This window comes from Ambystoma mexicanum, chromosome 6q (assembly GCF_040938575.1).
Source record: "Ambystoma mexicanum isolate Mex_15411 chromosome 6q, UKY_AmexF1_1, whole genome shotgun sequence".
Lineage (NCBI taxonomy): Eukaryota > Metazoa > Chordata > Amphibia > Caudata > Ambystomatidae > Ambystoma > Ambystoma mexicanum.
Genome location: NC_090937.1, coordinates 925,951,788 through 925,974,949, shown reverse-complemented (window position 1 = coordinate 925,974,949; position 23,162 = coordinate 925,951,788).

Sequence of the window (23,162 nt, the reverse complement as noted above, 5' to 3'; positions counted from 1 at the left end):
GTTTTGCAATCTTGTTGGATCATAAGGTGGCGATGCTGGATCGACCAGTTTTTGTAGTTCTGCTTTAGATGCTTAATCTCCCTGCTTGCCTCAGCATGATTAGGATGCAAACAATTAATCATTCTTATTGCACAGCTGAGAACTCTTTTTTCTCAGAAATAGTCTTATCAAATACATGAGTATGCTTACATCTAATTTTACCACCTCTAATAAATGGACTATCTAGATTACATAGTAAATAATTGCAGAGAAACTGTGATGTTAAGGATCTTGCAACAAGATCTGCACCTCTGAATCAAAACAATAATAATTATGAAGAACTATCATTCTGGTGGTAGGCCAATCACTAATAATAAGTCATTCTTGGGGTTTGGTATGGTGACTGATAGTTCCCACAATTATGAAAGCCTCATCAGATTTGTATCATACTCATGCCAACTCTGTGAACTCGGGCCAGCTAATGAAAGACTGTGTGGATTCTAGCCAGTCTGCCTGTCTCTGCTCAGTCAGCAGGCAGTAGGCAGGACGACTGTGTCTCTCTTTGATCCCTTAAGTAGATAGTTAACACCTCACTAGCCAAGGAAACTCTCAGAATGGGAACTTATGGGAACACTGCTTCAAAAAGGCACACTCACAACAAAAAGGGCCAGCCTCACACCATGGTGTTGCATACCAAAGTTCATTTGAAGCTGCAGGTTTAGAAGGGGGAATGATTAATGCACTCTAACCGAGCAGAAATGGTGGGAGGGGGGACTTCTCCATTTTTGTTTTCTGTGTGCTTCTCTTTCCTGTCTCCTCCACTTTGGGTATAATGGAAGAAGGCAAAAGTCACATCTGATCTTGACTGTGATTGGACCACTTAAAGCAGGCTTGCTTTCACCCAATCCCCTGTGGCCTTTTGAGGTTATGAGGGAAGTGTCTCCCACTCCTTCTTTGACATACAAGACAAAAATAATTTGTTTGGACCCTGTTGGGAGGGTGCGCCTTCCAAAATTCCTTCAGTTGTGAGGTGAAGACATGTGTAGCAAGGCAGAGGTAAGATCTGCTCCTTACCCGTCTCCAGCAACAGATGACTACTCTTATACCAAGACCTGCACTCAGTGCCAGCTGCACTGGTACTCAGGCTGCTCATTTGAGGTGAAAGTCTCCTTCAGGGGCCAGCTAAACTCCTCGGATTGGGCGCAAAGAGGAAACGTAACCATCTTGTCACTGACCCCCTGGATTAAGACTCACAGCACCAGTGAAGCCAAAGAAGCTGGATTTCTGTTTTCTGCTGCTTCTAGCCATCTTTGCAGACGTCAATGACATTTGAATGGCTTTAAACTATCAAGACCTGTAGTGCTGCCTTTGGCACTCACTCCAAACCTTGATCAGATGTGTTGCTGTATCAAACCCGTTCGCCAGCACATCGTGCCAGCCGGTCCCTGCACGGACGACTTCCATGTGAGCTGAATGCAGGCAGTCTTCGTTACAGCATGATAGCTTGTGCCGCGACCTCTTACCGTGGTAAATGGTGGCAGCTCAATTGCAGAAGGGGAGTGCATTGCAAAACATACATTACGCCATTTGGTGGTGTGAAGAAGGGATGGAAAGGGTGGGGGAGTGAGAAGTGGTTCATCTGAGATATGTCAATAGGTGGACGAAGACATTGGTGTGCCTGCAGTATCCGTGCGTACAGCGCCAATTCAAGGGTCCCTGCAGAGCCGACGACAATGTGTGCTGAATGCAGGCAGCCTTCGTTACGGCACGATAGCTGGTACGGTGACCTCTTACTGTTGTGACTGGTGGGAGCTCAATTGCAGAAGGGGAGTGCATTGCACATGACATGAACATTGTAAGATAGAGTGTACTACGGTGTGTTGCATGTGGTGAGCATGTAGCCCATTCGATGCACGGATTTAGGCCTTGCCCCGACAACTATGTGCCATGGTTGCAATTAGGTTTCACATTGTTGCCTTCTGTGTGTGGTTCGTCAGCATTGCATACATTGTTGATTCCATGGGTGTAGTGATTGTTAGCACATCCTACAGTGTTTACTCCATGGCTGCAGCTAATGGAGTGCACAGTTCTGCAGTGTGTGCACTGGGTGCAGTGTTGGAATACTGTCATTATAGAAGAGGGTAGGGTTGAAGTGCATCTTCTATGTGCTAGGATACTGCAGTGTGTGAACTTGGTGCAATATTGAAATAGTGTGTGCATAGAAGTTGATAGGGGTGAACTGCATATTTCATAGGATTGGGTAGTGTACATTGCGCTGAATGCTGACTACTGTACTGTACTATGAGGTATTGGTTTTGTGCACTGAATAGAGTGCTGGGAGCAGGGCCACTGTTGCAAACATTATTTCGGTTTGGCTGGCAGTAACACCATACTATGTGAATGAAAGTGGGTATTGTGCCGGAGGCAGTGTTATGTTTGTAGATTCTGTTTCATGTTTCCATGCACAGCTGTATTACGGTACAGAGGTTGGGTAGCAGTGACTGTGGCTGTAGTACATGTGTGGAGTGTGGTACTTGGTCACATGTTGCCATGCATGGCTGCATTACATTGCGGTGGGTGGGGGCAAGGCCTAGAATATTGGATGCATGGCCAAAGGCCGTAGGTTGTAGGCCATGCACCCAAAAGTCTAGGCCTTGCACAGACCCACCACAGCAATGCAGTTTAGACTGCATCTGTCAGAGGGTGCTCACCTTTACAGAATGGTTGTGAAGCACAATTTAGACTTGATAGAGCACCAGAAGTCAACTGACATGCATATATTGTTGGTTGGTTGGTTCGGTTGGCAGTAACACCATCGTATGTGAATGAAAGTGGGTAGGGGTGCCGGAGGCCGTGTTATGTTTGTAGATTCTGCTAACTGTTGCATTTTTCCATGTATAGCTGTATTACTGTGTTGAGGTTGGGTAGCAGTGCCGTGGCTGTGGTACGTGTGTGGAGTGTGGTACTTGGTCACATGTTGCCATGCATGGCTGCATTATGTTGCGGTGGGTGTGGGCAAGGCCCAGACCATTGGGTGCATGGGCAAAGGCCATAGGCCATGCACCCAATAGTCTATGCCCCCCCCTGCCACAGCAATGCAGTTTAGACTGCATCTGTCAGAGGGTGCTCACCTTTACAGAATGGATGTGGAGCACATTTTAGACTTGATAGAGTACCAGAAGTCTGCTGACATGCATATATTTTCGGTTGGTTCGGTTGGCAGTAACACCATTGTATGTGAATGAAAGTGGGTAGGGGTGCCAGAGGCTGCGGGACATGTGTGGATTGTGGTACTTGGTGACATGTTGCCATGCATGGCTGAATTACGTCGAAGTGGGTGTTGCCAAGGTCTAGACTATTGGGTGCATGGCCAAAGGCCATAGGCCATAGGCAATGCATCCAAAAGCCAAGACCTTCACCACACCCACCGCAGCAATGCAGTTTTGACTGCATCTCTCAGAGAGTGGTCACCTTTACAGAATGGTTGTGGAGCACATTTTACTCTTCATAGATCCCAAGAAGTGAGCTGACATGCATATATTGCTGGATCCATGGGTGTGGTCATTGTTAGAACATCCTACAGTTTTCGGTGTATGGCTGGAGATTGTGCAGTGAAAAGTGCTGCAGTGTGCCCACTGGGAGCAGTGTTGCAACACTGTCATTATAGAAGAGGGTAGGGTTGAAGTGAATCTTCTATGTGCGTAGATATTCTGGTTTGTGCAGCTTCCTGGGAGTAGGCCCAATGTTGTGAAGATTGTGTGGTTTGGTTGGCAGTGACACAATACTTTGTGACTGGAAGTGGGCAGGGGTGGCGGAGGCAGTGGTATGTTTGTGGAATCTGCTAACTGTTACATGCTTCCATGCATCACTGTGTTATGGTGCTGGGGTTGGGAGAAGTGCTGCTGGCTATGTTACATTTGTGGATTGTGGTTTCTGGCCACCTGTTCGCATGCATGGCTCCAATATGTTGTGCTGGGTGTGGGCAAGCAGTACACTCTTGAGTGCATGGTCAAAGGCGTGATGGGTGCCGCTCTGGATGATTTTTGATGCTGCAATCGTGGATTATTTTCCAGAATTTAGTACTGGAGGTGCTTTGGAAGCACATGCGACATGTACTCGGACTGTTCAACAGTAAATATGGAGTGCTGTAAAGAAATGATAGTGTTGGATGCAGAGGTCTTGGATGTGATTGCTGCATGCATTGAATATTTCACAGTACTCAATGAGGGAGTGCTGGAGAAGAACAGTGGGGAGGGGGGAAGGACTGTGCCTGCTTTACTGGGGCGTAGCCCTAGCTGTAGCTGGGAAATCCTGCCATTTTGAGCATGGTGGGCATGCAAATGGAATTGTGGGGATTATGGAAAGAGGTGTCAAGGGTGTGGTTTACAGGAAGGGGCGGAACTACTTTTTCCCAATACTCTCTGTATAATGAGGTTGGTAGAGATGGAGAGATGCACATTGCTGATCGTGGGTGATACCTTTGTACAAGATCTGCACAGGTATGCCGTGCAAAGAGGCGTTGCTGCTAATTTCAGGCTAGAAGGAGTGGACGCTTTGTGGGCCAGTCTCTGTGCATGCAGTTTTGGCGGGATGGTTAACCTCTACCGCTACTGTGCAAGTTGTCGTGGCGCATTATGGAGGTCTACATTTGGGTTACATGTCGTGTGGACGTTTGCTCCGTCGACTGAAGAAGTTGTGAATGCAGTAATGCAGATTTTTCCCACTGCCAAGGTTGTTTTCACAACCATTCCACCAAGAGGAGCATGGGACCATGCCGGTGTAATTTGTCCCCAGCGAGAGTTTGGAAGGTGTCTTATAAACAGAAGCATGTCTATATTTATGTGCACTGATGGGATGTTCTCCATCCACTATGAGAGCACGAAGTGCAAAATATACACTGCTTCCATGCAAATGGAATTTCTTTGAACGCCATTGGCAATACCATTTTCTTTTACAATGAGCAAGAAGCGTTGACCATCATTTCATAAAAAATGAAGGAGGAGAAGCAAACAGAAACTCATACAAAGAGAAAAAACAAAAAAGGTTGTTTGCAGGCATGTAAAAAAAACCCGAAAAAAACCTGAAAAAAAAACTTTTCAGAGGGACCGATAAACACCCAATCCTCTACCCTGTTCCACACTCCCACCTTTCCTAGCACAAAAACTCTGCGGATTCTGCGGTAGTTTCAGGATTACACGTGCCACATCCGGCCATTTTCAGGATGGCAGCCATGGAAATGGGACTGTGGAGGCTAAGGCATTGCTCAATAAGGTTTGTGGTTGTGGTGTGTATGCAAAAACTGTGGCAGAAGGTCTCTTTGTATAGAGAAGTGCAGAAGGCTATGGTGGAAGTGTGCAAGGTAAGGGGCAAGCATCATGTTTGCATGCATGCACTGTATGCACTTGTTTGATGTGGATCTGAGCTTTGTGTTTCATTCACCCAATAAGTTCCCACCTAGAATTAACGGCGTACAGATACCGTGGCTTTCTTACGCCGATGATATTATAATGTTCGACCTCACTCCTATCGGCCTACATCGCTCTATAAGTGCCTTAGCAGATTTTGCCAATGCCAAGTCTATAGTTATTAACACATCTAAGTCAGAAACATTGTGTTTCAGTAAAAAGAGCATAGATAATGGGAAGTTTGTATGGCACATTAATGACATCCCCCGTGATAGAGTTGTTGAATATAATTACCTCAGATTTCTGGTTACTATCAACCCGTGCCCTACATTTTACCAGGAAAAGGTTGTTACTAAATCTTGGGGAAAATGGCTGGCCATAAAACAATACATTGTGCACCACAGTGGTTTTAACATCAAAGGCCTTTTGGAGGTGCAGAGGAGCAGCCAACTGCTCCTGAAGAAAGTCCCACCCCCCTCCCAGCTATATGCTGGAAACCTGAAATAGTGCCATGCTTGACACCAGCAGTTGTCACTATTCTGGGACCGATCTTCAAGAAAAGGTATCCACTAAGAAATCCCTATCAAATGTATTCCCGAAGAGATGACAGTCTCTTGGAGGAGATCCCTGAAGGAATATGAAAATGAAAGAAAGAGAAGTTGGTGATGTCACAAGAAACAAGCGTGACACCCAGAGAAGACTGGCTGAAGAAGAGAATGCATGGACCTTGTAGAAACTGATGATATAGTAAAGAGTCGAGTAAACTTTAATGTGCGAAACAAAGATTGTATGTATGAGGAGTACTGCAGAAAATGTAAGCCATTCAATAACTGTACAGATGTAGCAATCTTAGAAGCTGGCTATACGTAGTGAATAGACTGAATGCGGAGTCGCGGTTATATAGAAGCTGGACATTGGTGTCACAATTTTAGTAACTTCAAACCCATGAAGAGAAGGGCTGAAAGCTGTGTCGCAGCAGAGAATTAGCTGGTAGCATGGAAGGATCAAGAAGGGATGTCTGGCCTGGTGTCAAGGCTCCAGGCAGCAAAGACTGGTTATCTATCTTTGAAGGCAGAGAACGAGGAGAAGCTGAATCATCCCTTGTTAAGGTACAAAGAAAGAACACCATGAGTGCCAAGTTTATTAATTCAAGAGAATTAAATGCTGCAAAAGGGCCAAATTACAGTCTCCTGTCACGTGAGCCAAGGATGGAAATAGAGTTGGGCATGCAGTTCCAGAACTATGATAAGCGTGTGCTCACACTCCCTTATATTCTCTGAGACGAGAATATATTGCAAGGCCAAGTTCAAAGATAATCTTCATGACAGAAGGCATGGGTGATGAGAGATGTTGGGCTAATTGGGTGGAGAAGTAAAGTCATGTCTACCTCCTGACACCTGGAGTACAAGCTTACGTGCTACTAGTGAGCTGAATTTTCCAGAAGGGGAGGAGCGTGCCAACCAATTGTAGAGGGCCATATACTGAAGGGCCTTATAGTTTGAGAGCCAATGGTGTACTGTGTTTCTAACAACTGATGAAGATTACTTGCACTGGGGTGAGCATGAGTTGTCCACCTGACTGTAGAGACACAAACACAACCAGACCCCTTATGGAAAGTATACTTAGATGTTCCCCTTGAGCCAACCACGACCCCCTGTAGGTTTTTCTTATTTTCCATGTAGTATGACATCACGTATGATGAGTTGTTACTATAAAAGTGTTGTTTTTTATGAAATGCTTTGAGAGAACGCTGTGCGACATCCAATGAAGTCCGTTATAACTCCATGTTTTAGACAATTGATAATAAAACAGTAAAGAAACTTTGCCATCTTCCTGAGTTGGTTTGATTATTTGGTGTAAAGAGTTACTCTGCATCCCATCTGCTGCATGACACGCCACCTGTTAAGGGCCCTAAGCTCAGATGTACACCATGTAAGTGTAGCCCCCTCTATACTCTATGGCATGGTAGCCCTGAAATATAAGCAGATGTCTTGGCTAGAACAGTTTGAAGGTAAACTCTTGAGGTCTGTCATTAATGTGCCAAACTCAGTACCTCTAGAGGCTTTGCGACTTGAGTTTGGGGTTTCCTCACTCATGACATTATGGTATGTTCAAAGAGCCCTTTTATATGATAAGTTCTTGAGCAGTAGCCAAGACACAAATAACCTCTTATTATTAATGGGTAGAAGCACCGACCATTTGGATAAAAACAATTTTATCGTTGATCTAAAGAATACTGCAGTAACTTTTAACACTGAATTAAGTCTTGCTCCCGAAGTGTTAACAATGGATACCAACTTCGAAATAAAAATAAAAAAGAAAGGTAGTTGCTGTGATATGGCGAATAACGTTGATACGCTCTACAGTAAAGTTAGGTACAAAGATTTGTCAAGACAAATTTTAATAGTCACTCGCCTTCTACTTATTTGACTAAGTTGTGCCCTATTGAACTTAAATGTGTATCCTATTTTTGCGGCTCAATTTATTACCTACTATGGACTTTGTTGGCACTTGGCTGAAAATTTCTCATGAGGATCGTCTTTGTCGACTTTGACAGGTTGAAAGTGAGACTTGTCGCCACGTCCGGATCAACCGTACATCATTGTATACTTTCTACTCATGTGATTATGTTGATTATGTTACCAATATCGAGGACGGCTCAAGCGATCAATTTTGGTCTACTTGCTGCATCATCAATTGTTAAGGTGCCTGAAGCTTTTAATATATGGAAGGAAGTGTTGAAGAAATTTTAAAAGCATTTATTGTGATTTGATAGTACATATATGGTGATTAATTAACTAATGTGTCTTAGGATAAGTGTGACTATTAACTGTTTTATTGTTATTTTTATCTTTGATCTTTTTCTAAGTGCCTAAAGTTTTGTATTAAAGTGCACAATACAAATGATTTTTAAAAAACATTGTTTATGAATGTTACGAATAACCAGTGACAACATCCTCTTCATCAGTATTTTACCCGGTTGTCAGGAAGACTTCTATAGGCACCACACCCAATGCAATGTATGTGATTTACGACACATATTTTACTTTTCAATTTTATATACATCTCATATGTGGCTCTTATGAAGCACTTAACCAAAACCAAAAGGTGATGGCTGGAAGATTTTGACTCATCATAACCACTGGCACAGCTTTGGGTAAACTGCCAGACCATTGTCTTTCAGCCTGACAAGCCATTACAGAAAGGGAAAGACATTTGCAAATCAGGCTTGGTTCCACCCAAAAGGGGCAGTCCAGCATGAACTGATAAGTCACATCACTTCTGCACAAGACCACAATCATCCGCAGACATGTTTCTGCTTCATTGGGTGTCATCAGTGAGGAGTAGCTTGGTACTCTAGGTCCAGCAGTGGGACCCATGTTTGGGCATAACCGCCCCCCTCAGGGAGACTGTAGCAAAACAAAAGAGGAAAGGGCTGGAAGGTTTAGAATTAATCTTAACCTCTTGCATTGCTCTGGGCAACCCTCCAGACCATCATTCTTCACCTGCCAAGCCATTGCAGAAGGGGAAAGACAATATGCAAATCAGGCTTGCTCTTACTCCAAAAGGGGCAGTGCAGCCCAAACTGCTTGGTCACATCCCTTCTGCAAAAGACCACAAGCATTCCCAGACATGCTTCGGGCTCATTGGGCATCAATAGTGAGGAGTAGCTTGGTACTCTAAGCCCAACAGGCTCGGATCCATGACTGGTCCTGCTCAGGGATACTTAACAGGGCATAGCTCTGGTCAACCCTCAAAACTATAATTTTTCAGCCTGCCAAGCCATTACAGCAGGGCAAAGACTATATGCAAAACAAGGTTGGTCCAACCCCAAAAGGGGCAGTCCAGCCCAAACTGACGGGTAAATGTGAAACATCACATTCAAGTTTGAAAACATTTCATTTTAGGTCTTACCTTTGAAGATTGTTCTACAATTCATGAAAATGTTTTTGAAATGTAATGGATTATACTTTAAGGCTTCTTACACTCAATATTGTGAACACAATCGATGCAACAGTTCTGAGTGAATAATGGGTTCCCTTTTAAACTGTAATTCTTGGAAATGCAAAAATTGCAAATTGTTCTTCAAGGAGTACTCATATATGTCTGTCCTGACCCTAGAGTTATTTTTCTGTGGTTAAGAAGGTTAATGGACGGAATTGCATGCATAGTATTACTGGTAGTAGTGGAGTTTAAAGAGAAGATTCTCCCTATATGTCCTAGTGAAAGAAAAGACCAGCACTCCCTTTTGTCATTGCTCATTTATTTCTTGTTCATAATCTTATGAAGAGGTGAATTGGACTTTCAAAGCGTATGCATTTTACAATTTCAGCATAACCTCCCAGTTGTATAATTAAAAGTGCTACTTAACATTTTGAAACATACTGTATTTGTATTTATTACATTTTATATAGCACTTTAAACCAAAGCGCTTCACATAAAACAACATGAATACAATAGAAGCGATAAGTACAAGTTATGAGTCAAGCCATCAAGAACAGTAAGTAGAACAATTTGCCAAGATCATTGGATTAAGAACTTGGGTAGGGAAAAGCAAGGGAGTTAGTAGTAAAGAACTGTCAGGAGGGAGGATGAAGTAGGTGGAATTTTAAGGAAGAGCGGATGGAAGAGTAGAAGAGATAGAGCCGATAGGGAGAGGTAAAGAGTTCCAAGTTCCTTGGAGAGGGGCAAGGAGCTGGAAAGATCGGAAGCCTGGAAGGGGCACACGGAGGGGGTGGGACAATGAGTAGGAAGTGGTCAGCAGAACGGAGGGGATGAGAGGGAGTTTAGAAAGAGAGGAGGGAGGAAAGGTAAGGAGGGGCAAGATCATGATGAGATTTAAAACCTCAATCAGAAATAATATTTGTAAAGAGCCCATCAAAATGAAATATCTACAACAAAAAGATGCATGCTTACTTATATGCAAACAGTAAGCATTGAACAAGTGTTCATTGTAACAATAATTGTAGAACAGCAATCACAAATTCAACATTGAACTCGGTGGCGATATTATGCCAGAGCACACTAGCCATTTCCTACCCTATTAAAAGAATCATAAGGTTGTAGCATGAAGCCATATTCTAAACACACACCACGCAAAAAAATGACGTAGAGTTGAAATTCAGTGGTCAATGTGCCATATCCCAAAACTAGCATGACAAAAAGCTTACCCCTGAAAATATAACCCTTTCTTCTTAACCAAATTAGAGGAGGGAGAGTGGACATAAAATGTGCACCACCACACATAGCTAACTGTAAAGGAAAAGAAACAAACTAAACCAACAAACTGTTCCAGACACAAAATATTGTGAGACTTGGAATTTCCATGAACTATCTTAGGGTGCCATCTATAAAAGTACTGTGCTTTGAAATCTTTTGCTCTAGGGCCATGTTTTACTATAATATCATGGCAGCTGTTGTATAACTAAAACAAATTCAAAACCTCAAGATTACTAGGATTCATTCAGATGTCAAATAAACCCAAACTCCACCAAATATGTCCACTTAGTGCGTTCCTCTTTCATAGCCAACAATTCCCTTTAAAAAACAGAATAATATAAGTAGAGAAAAATGGGACAGCTTATATCCATGATTAATCTCATTCAGGCCTCCTCTATTATTGCCTTCGCCACTAACACATATGCAGAACTAACAAATGTATAGAAGCAATGGATTTGATAAAGATACCATCCCAACTCACACGCTTGTCAGATTCACTTTATTGAAAGCAGTTGGAAGACCACAAAGCAACAAAATATACTACTGTAAACACCTATATTCTCTCATTGAATCCCCATACATGCTCCGAACCATGTCTAATTTATTTGTAGTATGCCATTTTCAGAAACAAACCCACATTGTCAAATAGGCCAGGTTTAGCATTGCACCATTAAAGTATTCAAATGAAAGAGAATAGTATGTGCTTGTGTCTTTTTTTAAATGGTCTCTTTTGTCTCCAAAATGGGCTCCTACCAGAACCTAGACACTTTGTACTTTCACGCAAATACCTAATGAATTGTGAAAAGGTAAGGTCCATTATCATCTTAGAAAGTTCCTTTGGCATCCCATGTGTTTAGGAAGTCATTTTCTTGGGTTAATTTCCTGCTACCAGCCTCTTCGGGGGCAGAGGGGGACCCCCGATGTGCAAAGGACAGATACATATAACAACTAGTCGGGAGTATTCTGTTTTTAATCACCTATCTTACAGGCTGACAAAAGGAAGATCTCAACTTTATACTGCATATATCATGGTTTTATACAATGTCAACAGATTACACAATCATTTTACGCTAATATGAACCTTATATTTCAATAAGCTTTGAATGGCCATTTTACTTAAAGGTCAAAACATCACTTGATTTCTATTCGACATAAACACTTCCTGAACACTTGACCTCCTATAGTAATTAGCATGACTAGGTGTTTCCACTTTTTATGAATCATTTGACACATGTGGCAGCCTTTCAACTGGACAGAACACGTTTAGCAAATGACGCATTTACTTTCCAGAATTCTAGTACATTCTGTCCAAGGTCATCTCACTTTGCTTATCTGCTTCTGACTGTATGCCAGGTGCACCTTATGACCAAACAAAAACATACAAATCTCCGGTGGGAGATTTGCACAACCTCCTATGATTAATTCTTATAAATTTAAGCGTGAAAACGCTGCATAATCCCTTCCAATGCAAACAGCCCTATTTAAAGAGCGTGTACTTTGGACATAAGACAGCGTGTCAGAACTAATTTTTTAAGATTTATTTATTCATTTTAAATTGTAAAAAACTTTTTCAAAAGAACATATCGAATACATTAATATCACATCTATAAAAAATTCATCAATTGTCAAGAACACATATTTAATCACATCAACAGAAAAAAGCTCACATCATCACATACCATTACTTAGATACTCTTTCATCCCCATACATACATAAAACCACTCATACTTGTGCAAAAAAACCGCAGTCCTAATATTTTAGTTCTGTGTCTCAGAACTTCCCATCCATATGGGTTTGTTATTTTAATACTTAGAAATGTACCTGTTTAACAATTTTATTTCTATCAGAGGGATAGAGATAATGGGTAGGTATTCCAAAATAGTTGTTCGTGGAACCATATTAATCCCCATACATCAAACTGTGAGAAAAAAAAAAACAAGTTAGAGCCAACTCTGGGAGGAGTAGGCTCTATGGTATTGTCGACTCGAGTTTCGGGCTACCAGAACGATCTATGCAACTCCCGTCTGGTGCACCTCATCAGGACATATGCATTTGTAAACATACATAAAAGTTAGAAACAGAATTTAAGTTGATGTAAATATGACAAAATTCATCCGACTAAAAAGAGCTGGTTTCTTTGGCTTCACGGGAGTTCCATAAAAGTGATCCAATTATATTTCTTTTCGAAAAAACCACCTTCCAAAGCAAGGAGAGGCTTCAAAGATGGTGTTCTCGTGGGTGGTTCGAGGGATCAATTTCCTTCTTGTTTGTACTGTTTTTGTGTCTTCGGTCGCAGAAGTATTGGTTTCCTCCCCATTCAATGTGTCATAGTCCAAAGGGTTCAGAAAGCCTTGCTCCGATAGCACGGGATACCTAAGGTCATTCCCAGACAGGTTCACTGGAAGTGGGCAGTATCTCTCACCCAAGATGTCAGCGACCACTCATGTGTGTTGACAGCCTTTCCCAAAAACAATGTCGGCGAGGCGTCTAGGGGGCACGAATCCCGTCTTGCCGTCTTACTGTTCCAGTGCACCTTATGAGTCACACAGTTGGAAACCACATATTCTGTAATCAATTATGTTATAGAACTGTACCTTGGCCCAGACACTCCCTTTCATGAGTTGTACAAAGCACTTTTTCTGTGGTTTCAGAGAATGTGATGAGAATTAAAGTCGGGGTACGTGTGCCAGATTCTGCATCTCAGAAGAAAGATGCCCAGTGAGAGATCATTTGTTGGTTCTTCACACTGCCCATTTTAGGTTAGGGATTGTCCACCCACACAAGAGAACATTCAGTTGAATTTTCAAAATTCCAATAATAGTTTGAAAATAATATTCACTGCAATTTATTGCATTTAAATAGTTTTCATATATTATCATTGTAGGTATTCTGAATACTTGACGGAATGCTCCTAGACCCTTTGTCATTAACATTTGTAATATCATCTACACACTGTGCACCCTTTATCGTTATATGGAACACTTTGTCTCGGCGAGCAGCCACTGGAGAAGTTACTTCTTTTTTCCATTACAGATAGACTTAAAGAGAAAGGCACTATCTCACTACTCATCCACAATGTGGCTCAAGACAGAGACCGCTCTGCCCATGCACAATGTTTCGGCTGAGTGTATGGTAACATATCGTGACCTGCTGTGCTTTCCTTTTTGTGTTTTTGAGAATTTAACAACCTTGGTGATTTTGCTGTAGCTTAGGGGTTTGGGTGCTTGTCTCCTACAAGGAAGCAGCAGCCTGAGACCCAGGTTTGCATTTAAATTTCAATTCCTATTTTCACTTACTATTGTAATAGTGGCTGGGGCACCTCACTGAAATAAAATCTCCTGCAGTGCGTCTGAACTATATCTGAGCTCGTGCAAGGGTTTTGCACTTTTTGATATGGAAAATCTCTGCTTACTTTGAGAATAGCCCCTGTTTAAGCTATCAGAATTGGCTTGCTGCACTCAACACAAACACCACAAAACAATATGTCTCAACAGGTGTGCATTCCGTGTTCCTCTTTCTCATGCTACACATTGAAAATAACTCATTGTGAAGCCTGCTGTACTGTAGTATTTATGAATCGGGTGACACCTGATTCATGTCACTTTAACAACACACTGCAAATAAGAGGCGCACAATCATCAATTACTATTTTAGGTTCTTTTAAGAACCCTGGAACATGGTGTTAAAGTACAGCAATGGCACTCCCACACACTGGGACAAGACACAGGCTGATTTGCAATAACAATTGATTTTATTTAAAATATAGATTGATGGCATTTTCAGGTGATTCCTACTCACAATACAAGACATACTGGTGACAATCTAAGCTAAATTTGTAAATGGATAATACAATCTGTAAGGCTTATTTTATCAACTAATAGTAAGTACACTAAAAGCGTATTGTTATAATTTCTCCTAAACAAGCATATACCTTGTAACCCACAGGTGGATGATTGTTCAGAACAAAACATTCAGTTTGAAGAAATGTAATATTCCTAAGAATGAGCAGCATGTGTTTGGATTAACAAGGTCAAACAGAATAAAAACATAAATAATTCATGGAAAATTGCTAAAAGCATGTGCCTGTGAAATATCAAAAGTACATAAAACCTCCCGATCACCAACTATTTTATTGGGGTGTTAATCTAAGGACCATACCTTTACTTATCAATTTCCTCAGAATACAAAACATATACACTCACCTGGTTCCCACAGGGGCGTCGATCGGACACGGACAGCTGCGGTCTCCACCAACGTGATGCGTAGTGAAGAGATGACAGTCTGGACTGGCCCGCCTAATCTTGTCTGCTGGACTCCTGGAAGTGGAGAAAGGTATTTAGCCACCCGTGGACTTTAGTGATGCCCCCCCAACAGTTCTCGTTCTCCCCACTAATCACCTCCGATATTCCCTTTTTGATGAGCTCTCCATCCTGCATGGCATGTAGGGGCGCATAGATACCAGTTACTTCACTGGGTGGAAGGTACTGGAGGAGTTCCGGAGGAATATTGACTCCAGTGTCTATAAAGTTCAAAGAGTTCAATATGTCCGATGTTCACTCTTGTTCCATTCCCTCGTTAGGTTGCAGCTGGGTCCAAAAGAATTTTGCCTGGAGGCAGCTGATGGCGTTCAGGTAAGAGTCTGTACTACCAAACACTGTCCGGTAAAAGTTGCATAGTTTTACTTGCTGTTTTCTTTCCCTTTATAGGTGCGGCATAGGAAGATGCGGCGAATTAAAGAATAATACCTCCGGTGGTAAAGCAGGTAAGCCTATGGTGGCAAAGAGATTGTCCTTATTGGTTTTCTCGGCTCACCTTGTTATTCCTTTTGTTTTCCCCCCAGGTGCTGGGTTTCGACGAAGAAAATGATGGAGGCAGCGCTGAGTCGAAAGATGCGGTGGACTGGTGAGTATAACGCGGCGCTGCTGCTGGCGAAGCGACGGACGCGTGCTGAAATAAGGTCCTTTCCAGGCTCGGAGATGTGCTGGGTCTGGAATCAGGTAAGGAATCAAATAATGTCTGTGATCTAACCTCTTCTCCTTTCTTTGCCTTTTGTCTAGGAGCTCCGGATTCGAGGCGGGCGTGGCAGAAGACTGGATGCTGACTTGCAGACACGGTGAGCGTCACGCTGCTGGATGCCGAATAACGCAAAGCATGGGCTGCTGTTCGGGCGTGGTTTAAATAGCCTGCAAAGTAGTCCCAGGTAAGAAGTTCCCCAGAACCACACCCGAGTGAAAAATAGTCCCTGTAATAAAATAGTCCCATCCAGGCCTCACGTTGGCTTGGACTCATTTGCAGCATGGTCTGCATAAGGTAAGTAAAGTCTATGAGCCTGGCGCCTATGGCGCCAGGACTGATTTCTATGATGAGCCTGGTGCCTAAAGCCAGGACTGAATCCAAACAGCCCCCAGCCGGGGCTGTTGGGGTTTTAATGAGTATCTGGATGCCTGCTCCTGGGGCTGATGGACTCGATCCGGATGCCCGGGGGTAGGCATCATGACAAAAACAGTCTAAGCATTACGATTTGTTTTTGCTCAACCAGTTCTTTATTTGCATTGAATCATAAGCATGCCACACACATTACAAGTAGTCACTCTTAAAAATAGATATCAACATTTGCAGAGCCATGACATGTTTTCCAACTCCTTTAGCTATACAACAAATATTATCCTCATACTATTTTCTAACATGTAACCACACATATATTCCCCTCTACCCCCAGGTCTCCACCAAGTATCTAAATGTCTGTGCACTATTCTGCCTACATCCTAATCTTCTTCTTCTGGTAAAATATCAAGTAGCCTTAATCACGTTGGGATGTATAAATGGTTAAGGTCTTTAAGGGCATTTTTATGGAAAGGTGACCAAATCTTGCCAGAAAGTTTCACATCATCATGGATAATTGTTGTTAATTTTCCCATACTGACAGTTTCCCTGATTGCGTAATACCATTGCTCCATCAAAGGCATCTCCTTCTTCCGCTACTGCTTTACAGTGCACCTTTTAACACACAAAGGTCAGATTTGCCCACAATATCCCCGCCTTCACTCTAAGTCAAGATTCTCCCACGGTGGGAATATTGAGAAGCGTCCAATTTAATACAATGTAATATCAAAGTCAAAGATTCCACTAATTCGCAAATTCACCTACTGCCAGAAATAAAGACGTGGACAGCCCAACCAAATATGTTCTGTTATCTCCTCCCTCCCACAGTCTCGCCATCACATTGGGGAGTTACCACTGTACATTTTGTTAATTTTTTCCAGTGTATAGTGCCATATATGCAGGATTTTCTACTGTAGCTCCTGACTCTGTGCCGAAGTGTAAAGTTCGAACACCACCTGGATTACCTGTCCTGATTCCTTGTCCATGAGCTGGCTGCTATATCTGCCTACCATTTACACTTCACCTTCAGTTGGCCCTGTCCTTCCTCATCCAATAAGATTCTGTACATGGACAAGATAAGACCCCTGTTGGTTTCATTATCTGATATTGATCTCTCCCACTCCATCTGGGCTCTGGTACGGCCTGTACTAACATTTTAGTAATTGTCCAGTGTTACATCTGCTGGTATGCAAAGTGGTCCCCCTTTCTGCAGCCCAAGATCTCAGGAACATTCTTAAAAGGTCTTAAGCCACATTTAGTGATATAAATCTCTAATTTCCCTCATTCCCCGTACTCTCCATCTTTCAAATCTGCTATGTCCTATTCCTGACGGGAAGGCGGGATTCCTGAAAAGGGGAGTGCGTGATGATGGCCTTGGGGCCAGATTAAACTATCTATTCACTTTATCCCATATCCAAAGGGTATATTTTGTTGTTGGGTTCTCTCTGAGTCCATTCGGTCTGTCCTCTCTTCTTAGTCATGGGATCTTCCATACATAGTCTCCCGCAATCGGCTGCTCTATCCTTATCCACTGTTTCCCATTATCTTCCCTTCCCCATTCTCTCCCGTTCTTCCAGCACTCATAGTTGTGTGGCCTGAAAATGCACTGCATTTGGACATTCAACCCCTCTTTGTCATTTAGACTAAGAGAATATTTTTTTTCCTGATATGTGGCTTCTTCCAATTCCTTATGAACCTCATTGCTTAATCTTATATTCCCTTCAGTTCCTTCTGTCACCAGAATTGGTAGTGCCTGAAACATATAGTCGGGGCAAAATGTTCATTTTCATGATTGTTGTCTTCCAAAATCATGAAACAAATAGGCCTTTTCATCTGGTGAGATCTTTTTTGATTTGACGTATTAGAGGAGGATAGTTTGCCCTAAAAATGTGTTGCAGAGTTGGGGTTAAATTTACTCCTTTGTACTTAACTGGGCCCTCCGACCCATCTAAATGGCATTTTAGCTTTCAAGCACATCCTCTCATCCTGCCCCACCGATACATTCTCTACTTTTGAAAGATTTTCCTATTTCTCCCATTATTTCCTGCAACAATTGTTCTGGATTGGTAATCATCATCATCATCATCTGTGAATAATCCTATTTTGTGATGCAAGTTTGCCCACTTGACCCCTTGTATTGCCCCATTCTCCCTTATTCTTTGTGCAAATGTCTCCATAACGTTAGCGAAGATAAGGGGCGATAGGGGACATCCCTGTTAGTCCCTGAGGTCATCTGGAATGGTTTCATCAGTCTTCTGTTTACCTTTACTCTTGCTACAGGAGACTGATAATTGCCTTGAACCATTTTCAAAAAGTGTGTTCCCACCCCCATTCTGTGCAGTACTTGAAACATAAAGGCCCAGTTCACTTGATCGAAAGCCTTCTCTGCATTGACGTTGGTAGAAGTGTGGGAGTTTAATTCCCTACTCTGGCAGCCTTATCTATGATGTGTAATATCCTTCTTATATTATCAAATGTGTTTCTCCCCTGAATGAAGCCCAACTGATCCTGTGAAATCTGGGACGGTAACACCCCCTCTAGTCTTGCAGCTAGAACTCTAGTTTACAGCTTGGCATCAACATTGATAAGCGTGATCCGTCTATTGGTGGAGCTCAGCTGTGCGTTCGTCCCCGGTTTTGGAATCAGAGTAATATGAGCCATTTCCATTGTGGGCAATATTCTGTACACCTTCTGGAATTTGTTGAACAGGTCTGACAGGTAGTTGCTCAACAGTCTACTGAATGTCTTGTAAATTATTGCTGTGAGGCCCTCTGACCCTCACTGTTGTGAAGCTTCAGTCTGCCTATTGCCCGTTGCACTTTCTCCTTTGTGATCAGGGTTTCTAAATGCTTCACTTGATCCTCTCTCAGCCTTGGCCCTGTCCAGCATGCCAGATACTCTTCCTGCTTCCTCTTGTCACATAACTCTTTCCTATACAGACCCGCACAAAATGTCTTCATCACCTTTATTTTACCTCCCTCCGTCTCAACTACTCGCTTCCCCCATCTACCAAACCTGCTCCTTTGCTCTTACTTGCCTCACCAGTACAGTGCCCACATATTCCCATGCTCATAGAAAGTCTGCCTACTCTTTAGTAGGGTACTCTCCATGGACCTATTGATCAATTGCCTAAGCTGTCTCCTTGCATGTGCCAACTTCCTGGCTATCTTATTAGTCCCTGCCCCCTTATGGGCTGCCTCCCCTTTCTCTATTTTCTTCTCTAGCTCCTGTTCTTGTCTTCACCTAGCTGCCCTCAGCTCTTTCGCTGTGTCAATCAGAATTATTTTTTATGTGTTTCTTGAACTTATCCCATCGCTCCCCTTCTGTCAGCCCCTTTTTTTTTGTCGGTACCTACATATCTACCTATTTTGCCCTCTATCGGATTTTGTGTTCCTTTGTCCTGAAGAAGGTAGTTGTCTAACCTCCATCTCCTCTGGACTCACTGTAATCTACCCTCTACCCATTCCAAGATATAGGCACATGATCCCAGATGGTCATGCTTTTTATAAGCGCTGCCTAAGTCAATGTCACTATCCCTTGGGTCGCTAATATGTAATCAATCAGCTTTGAATTCTATTCTCGAGCCCTTATCCATCTATGTTTTTTGGTTTCTTCGTCCTTTCATCAAGGAAATGAAATCCTTTGTTAAAGATACTACCAACATTATTCAAATAATAGACAATCTATCTATTCTGAACGCAGACATCTTGGTCATCCTTGATGTTACCTCAATATATACGAGTATACCTCAATTAGACTGTATCCAAGTAATTGAACTTTACCTCAACAAAAGAACTTCAACTCTCAACTCTGTACCCACACCTTTCATTTTGGAATGTGCAAGAATTGTGCTTATGGAAAAGAAATTCTGTATAACGGATGCTTTTACAATCAAAAGCACGGCACCAGTATGAGGGCGACTTTCGCCCTTGATTTGGCCAATTTATTTATGGCCAACCTAGAAGAACATTCAATCTACCATCCTGAGAATCCATACAAAGATAATATCATCTGTTGGTACAGATATATTGATGACATTTTCATGGTTTGGAGAGGGCCTAAGAGTGACATAAATTTTGTTCACTCAATGGCTCAATAGCCAAAACTCACACATTCAATTCACAGGGACAGACAATTTTGATTCAGTTCCTTTCTTAGATTTAGTCATTAGAAAATCTTTGCATGGCAATCTAGAAACTTCATTATACAGAAAAGATACTGACAAACATACTCTGCTAAGTTTTGATGGCTTTCATCCTGCAAGCCTGAAGGAAAATCTGCCAATAGGGCAATTCCTCAGAATCAGAAGAAATTGTACCACCACTTCTGACTTTGAACACCATGGTAAGGTCTTAAAAACCCGTCTCTCAAACCAAGGTTATCCTCCTAGAACCATCCAACACGCATATAGAAAAGCAAGCACACTAACAGACAGAGTTGCTTAACACCAACTAGCAGAAGCTCGGTAGATAAAATCACATGTGTATCGACGTTCTCACCCATTAGTCATCTCTTGAGGAAAACAATAATACAAAATTGGCATATCATCAAAACCCTTGATTTTGACCTAACCACACCTCGTTTCGCGTTCAAGAGACAATCAAATCTTAGAGACAATCTCGTACATACCTACCCTACGACACGGAGGCCAGAAAACTCTCAAACAACACTGTGGTCTTTACCACCGGTAGTTGGCCACTTTAAATGTGGCCAATGTTCTGTTTGTTCTCTAACAAAAAATGTAAACACCCTGGAACTATACGAAACCAAATGGACTCTCTCAAGCTTCACTAACTGTAACACCTCGTCGGCCATTTATGGTATAAAATGACCATGCAATTTATTGTATATTGGCAAGACGAAGCGTCCAATAAAACAGAGAATATGCGAACATCGTTCGTGTATTAAAAACAAGATTGAGAATAAACCAATGGTGGCACACTTCACTCAGTTAAAACATTCTCATAATGACCTGTTTTGGTTCATTATTAAAAAAAAAACAGCATCCCCTAGAGGAGGCAATAGAGATCTGCTCCTCACTAAACAGGAGCAAAAATGGATTTTTAATCTGGACACTGTAAAACGAGGTTTAAACACTGCAGTGGAGTGGTCTCTCTTTTTCTAGCATCTCTCTCTCTCTACCTTTCTAGCACGTGTCCTTGTTGTCATTTCTTCATGATAAATACCAAGTGTTTAAACATCTGTGTTATCAGCTTTGATAAGCAATTGATTCATGCACTACAGAATCTTTTTTAGTCAATTTTTGAAGAATTCACATTCCTTGAAAAAACAACTGTTCATACAACAACACTAATTAAATATCTAGTGTTTAAATATCACTTTAGCTGCTTGCATCTAGAGCAATTTATACAATGGGTGCTCTGGCAAGCAATGAACTTTTCCAGTGCAGAACCTTCTTTATTATTATCAATTTTCAAAGATTATGCACTCTCTGAAAAATAATAATTAATATACAAAACATGGGACCAATAACGGTAACTCTAAAACATCAACCGGTTGACAATATATCTGGTGCTCCCCAGCGAAACTGTGGGATGCACCCTCCCAGTAACTCATATGGGTGAACAAGAGAATATTTTAATTCTCCCATTTGTATCTGCAAAAAATGAAAAACTATAGAAAAATTCCTTTGGTTAAATACGTGATTCACAATCTTCAAGTGGATCCCATAACGTTCCCTTCCGTGCTCGGTATTTAAGAACACGAGAGAGGACCTCCCCCATCTACGACCACGTCATACGTAACGTTTGTATAAAAAGACCTGACATCCTTGCGCTCAGCTGACCACAACAGCTGATGCGCCCGATACGCTTTTGGTCCCGAAGACGCGTATCACCTCGCCTTTCCTCTTGGACGCGGACTTGCAGCCTACGTCTACCTGCGACATCACTTGCACTGCTCACCTTAGGCAGCAACCAGGTAAGAACCAAGTGACCCGTTCGATGCCAAACGTCAACTTCAAAGTAATAAATAAAAAACAGCAGTTTATAATACATTAATCTGCTGTTACTTACCCCACTGCAGGCTGCGCCCGCTCGAATGCAACTTCGGCGAAAAGTAATGTTTACCGATGGGCTGTTCCCCTTCTAACATAGTCGTTACAAAGTGTATCTACCTCTGTAGCCAGAAAAAGGTAACAAGCCTATTCAGTTTTTGCTTTTCTCGCAAAAAAACCACAAACATACGCTGTCCTGTATGCTAAACGTTTCCTTTCATTCTCATCCAGCAGCCTTTCCGAAAATTTTGAGCCATTCTGCTTTCCGGACTGAGCATGACCAAGTAATGAAGATCGTGGCGAATTCTCTAAAAATAGAAACTATCACAGCATTAATATAGGTGAGTGCATTTCGAGCTGGTGCCTTCTTTAGTGTTTCAGTGTTTTAGGTAAACACTGAATTAACAACGCGATAAAATAGATATAACTAACCATAAGCCCACTCGATTTACAGATTCCTCCGGGCTTATTAGGACAAAAGGTCATCTTCTCCTTGCCCAATTCCTGTGCTCCATCTAATATATAGGTGAGAGTATTACTTTTCTCAAAAAAAAGACTTAACCATTCAAAAATTATTTTTCTGAAACACATACGTGTCTTGTGGTTATATTGCTACAACTTTTGGGCATCCTATTTAAAATACCTTTTCTTATGTATGAAAAAGCAACATCGCACACATATCTCTCGGCCACCACCAGTCTTGACAATGATGATGTGCATTGTTATGGAAGACTTCGCTATTGCAACAAAATTTCTTTTCAATGTATTCTTTCAACCACTTTTTATTCAATTTTTATTTATTGTTATGCCTGTTTGTTTACTTTGCAGTGGTTTTTTTTGCCAAGTAAATACGTTCATTAAGAAGTACTCATCATCATCAAGTTGTTCTATCACCTTGTTTTCTTGTGTCCTGAAGACGGCTACACCTGCATCAACAGACAATTGTTTTGTGTATTGCCTGATTATTTATGATGCCTCTAGCCGAAACATATGTCGACCTTCACAAATTGAAACCTAAGACATCTAATAGGTTTTTCTTTTGATAGAGTCTGTTTAACTAAATAGTACTCTACTCTGATAATGCTTGAGGTTGCACTTTCAGTGCCTATATAGTACCATCTGTCACATACTAACCCCACCAAAGAAAATTTTGGGAAAA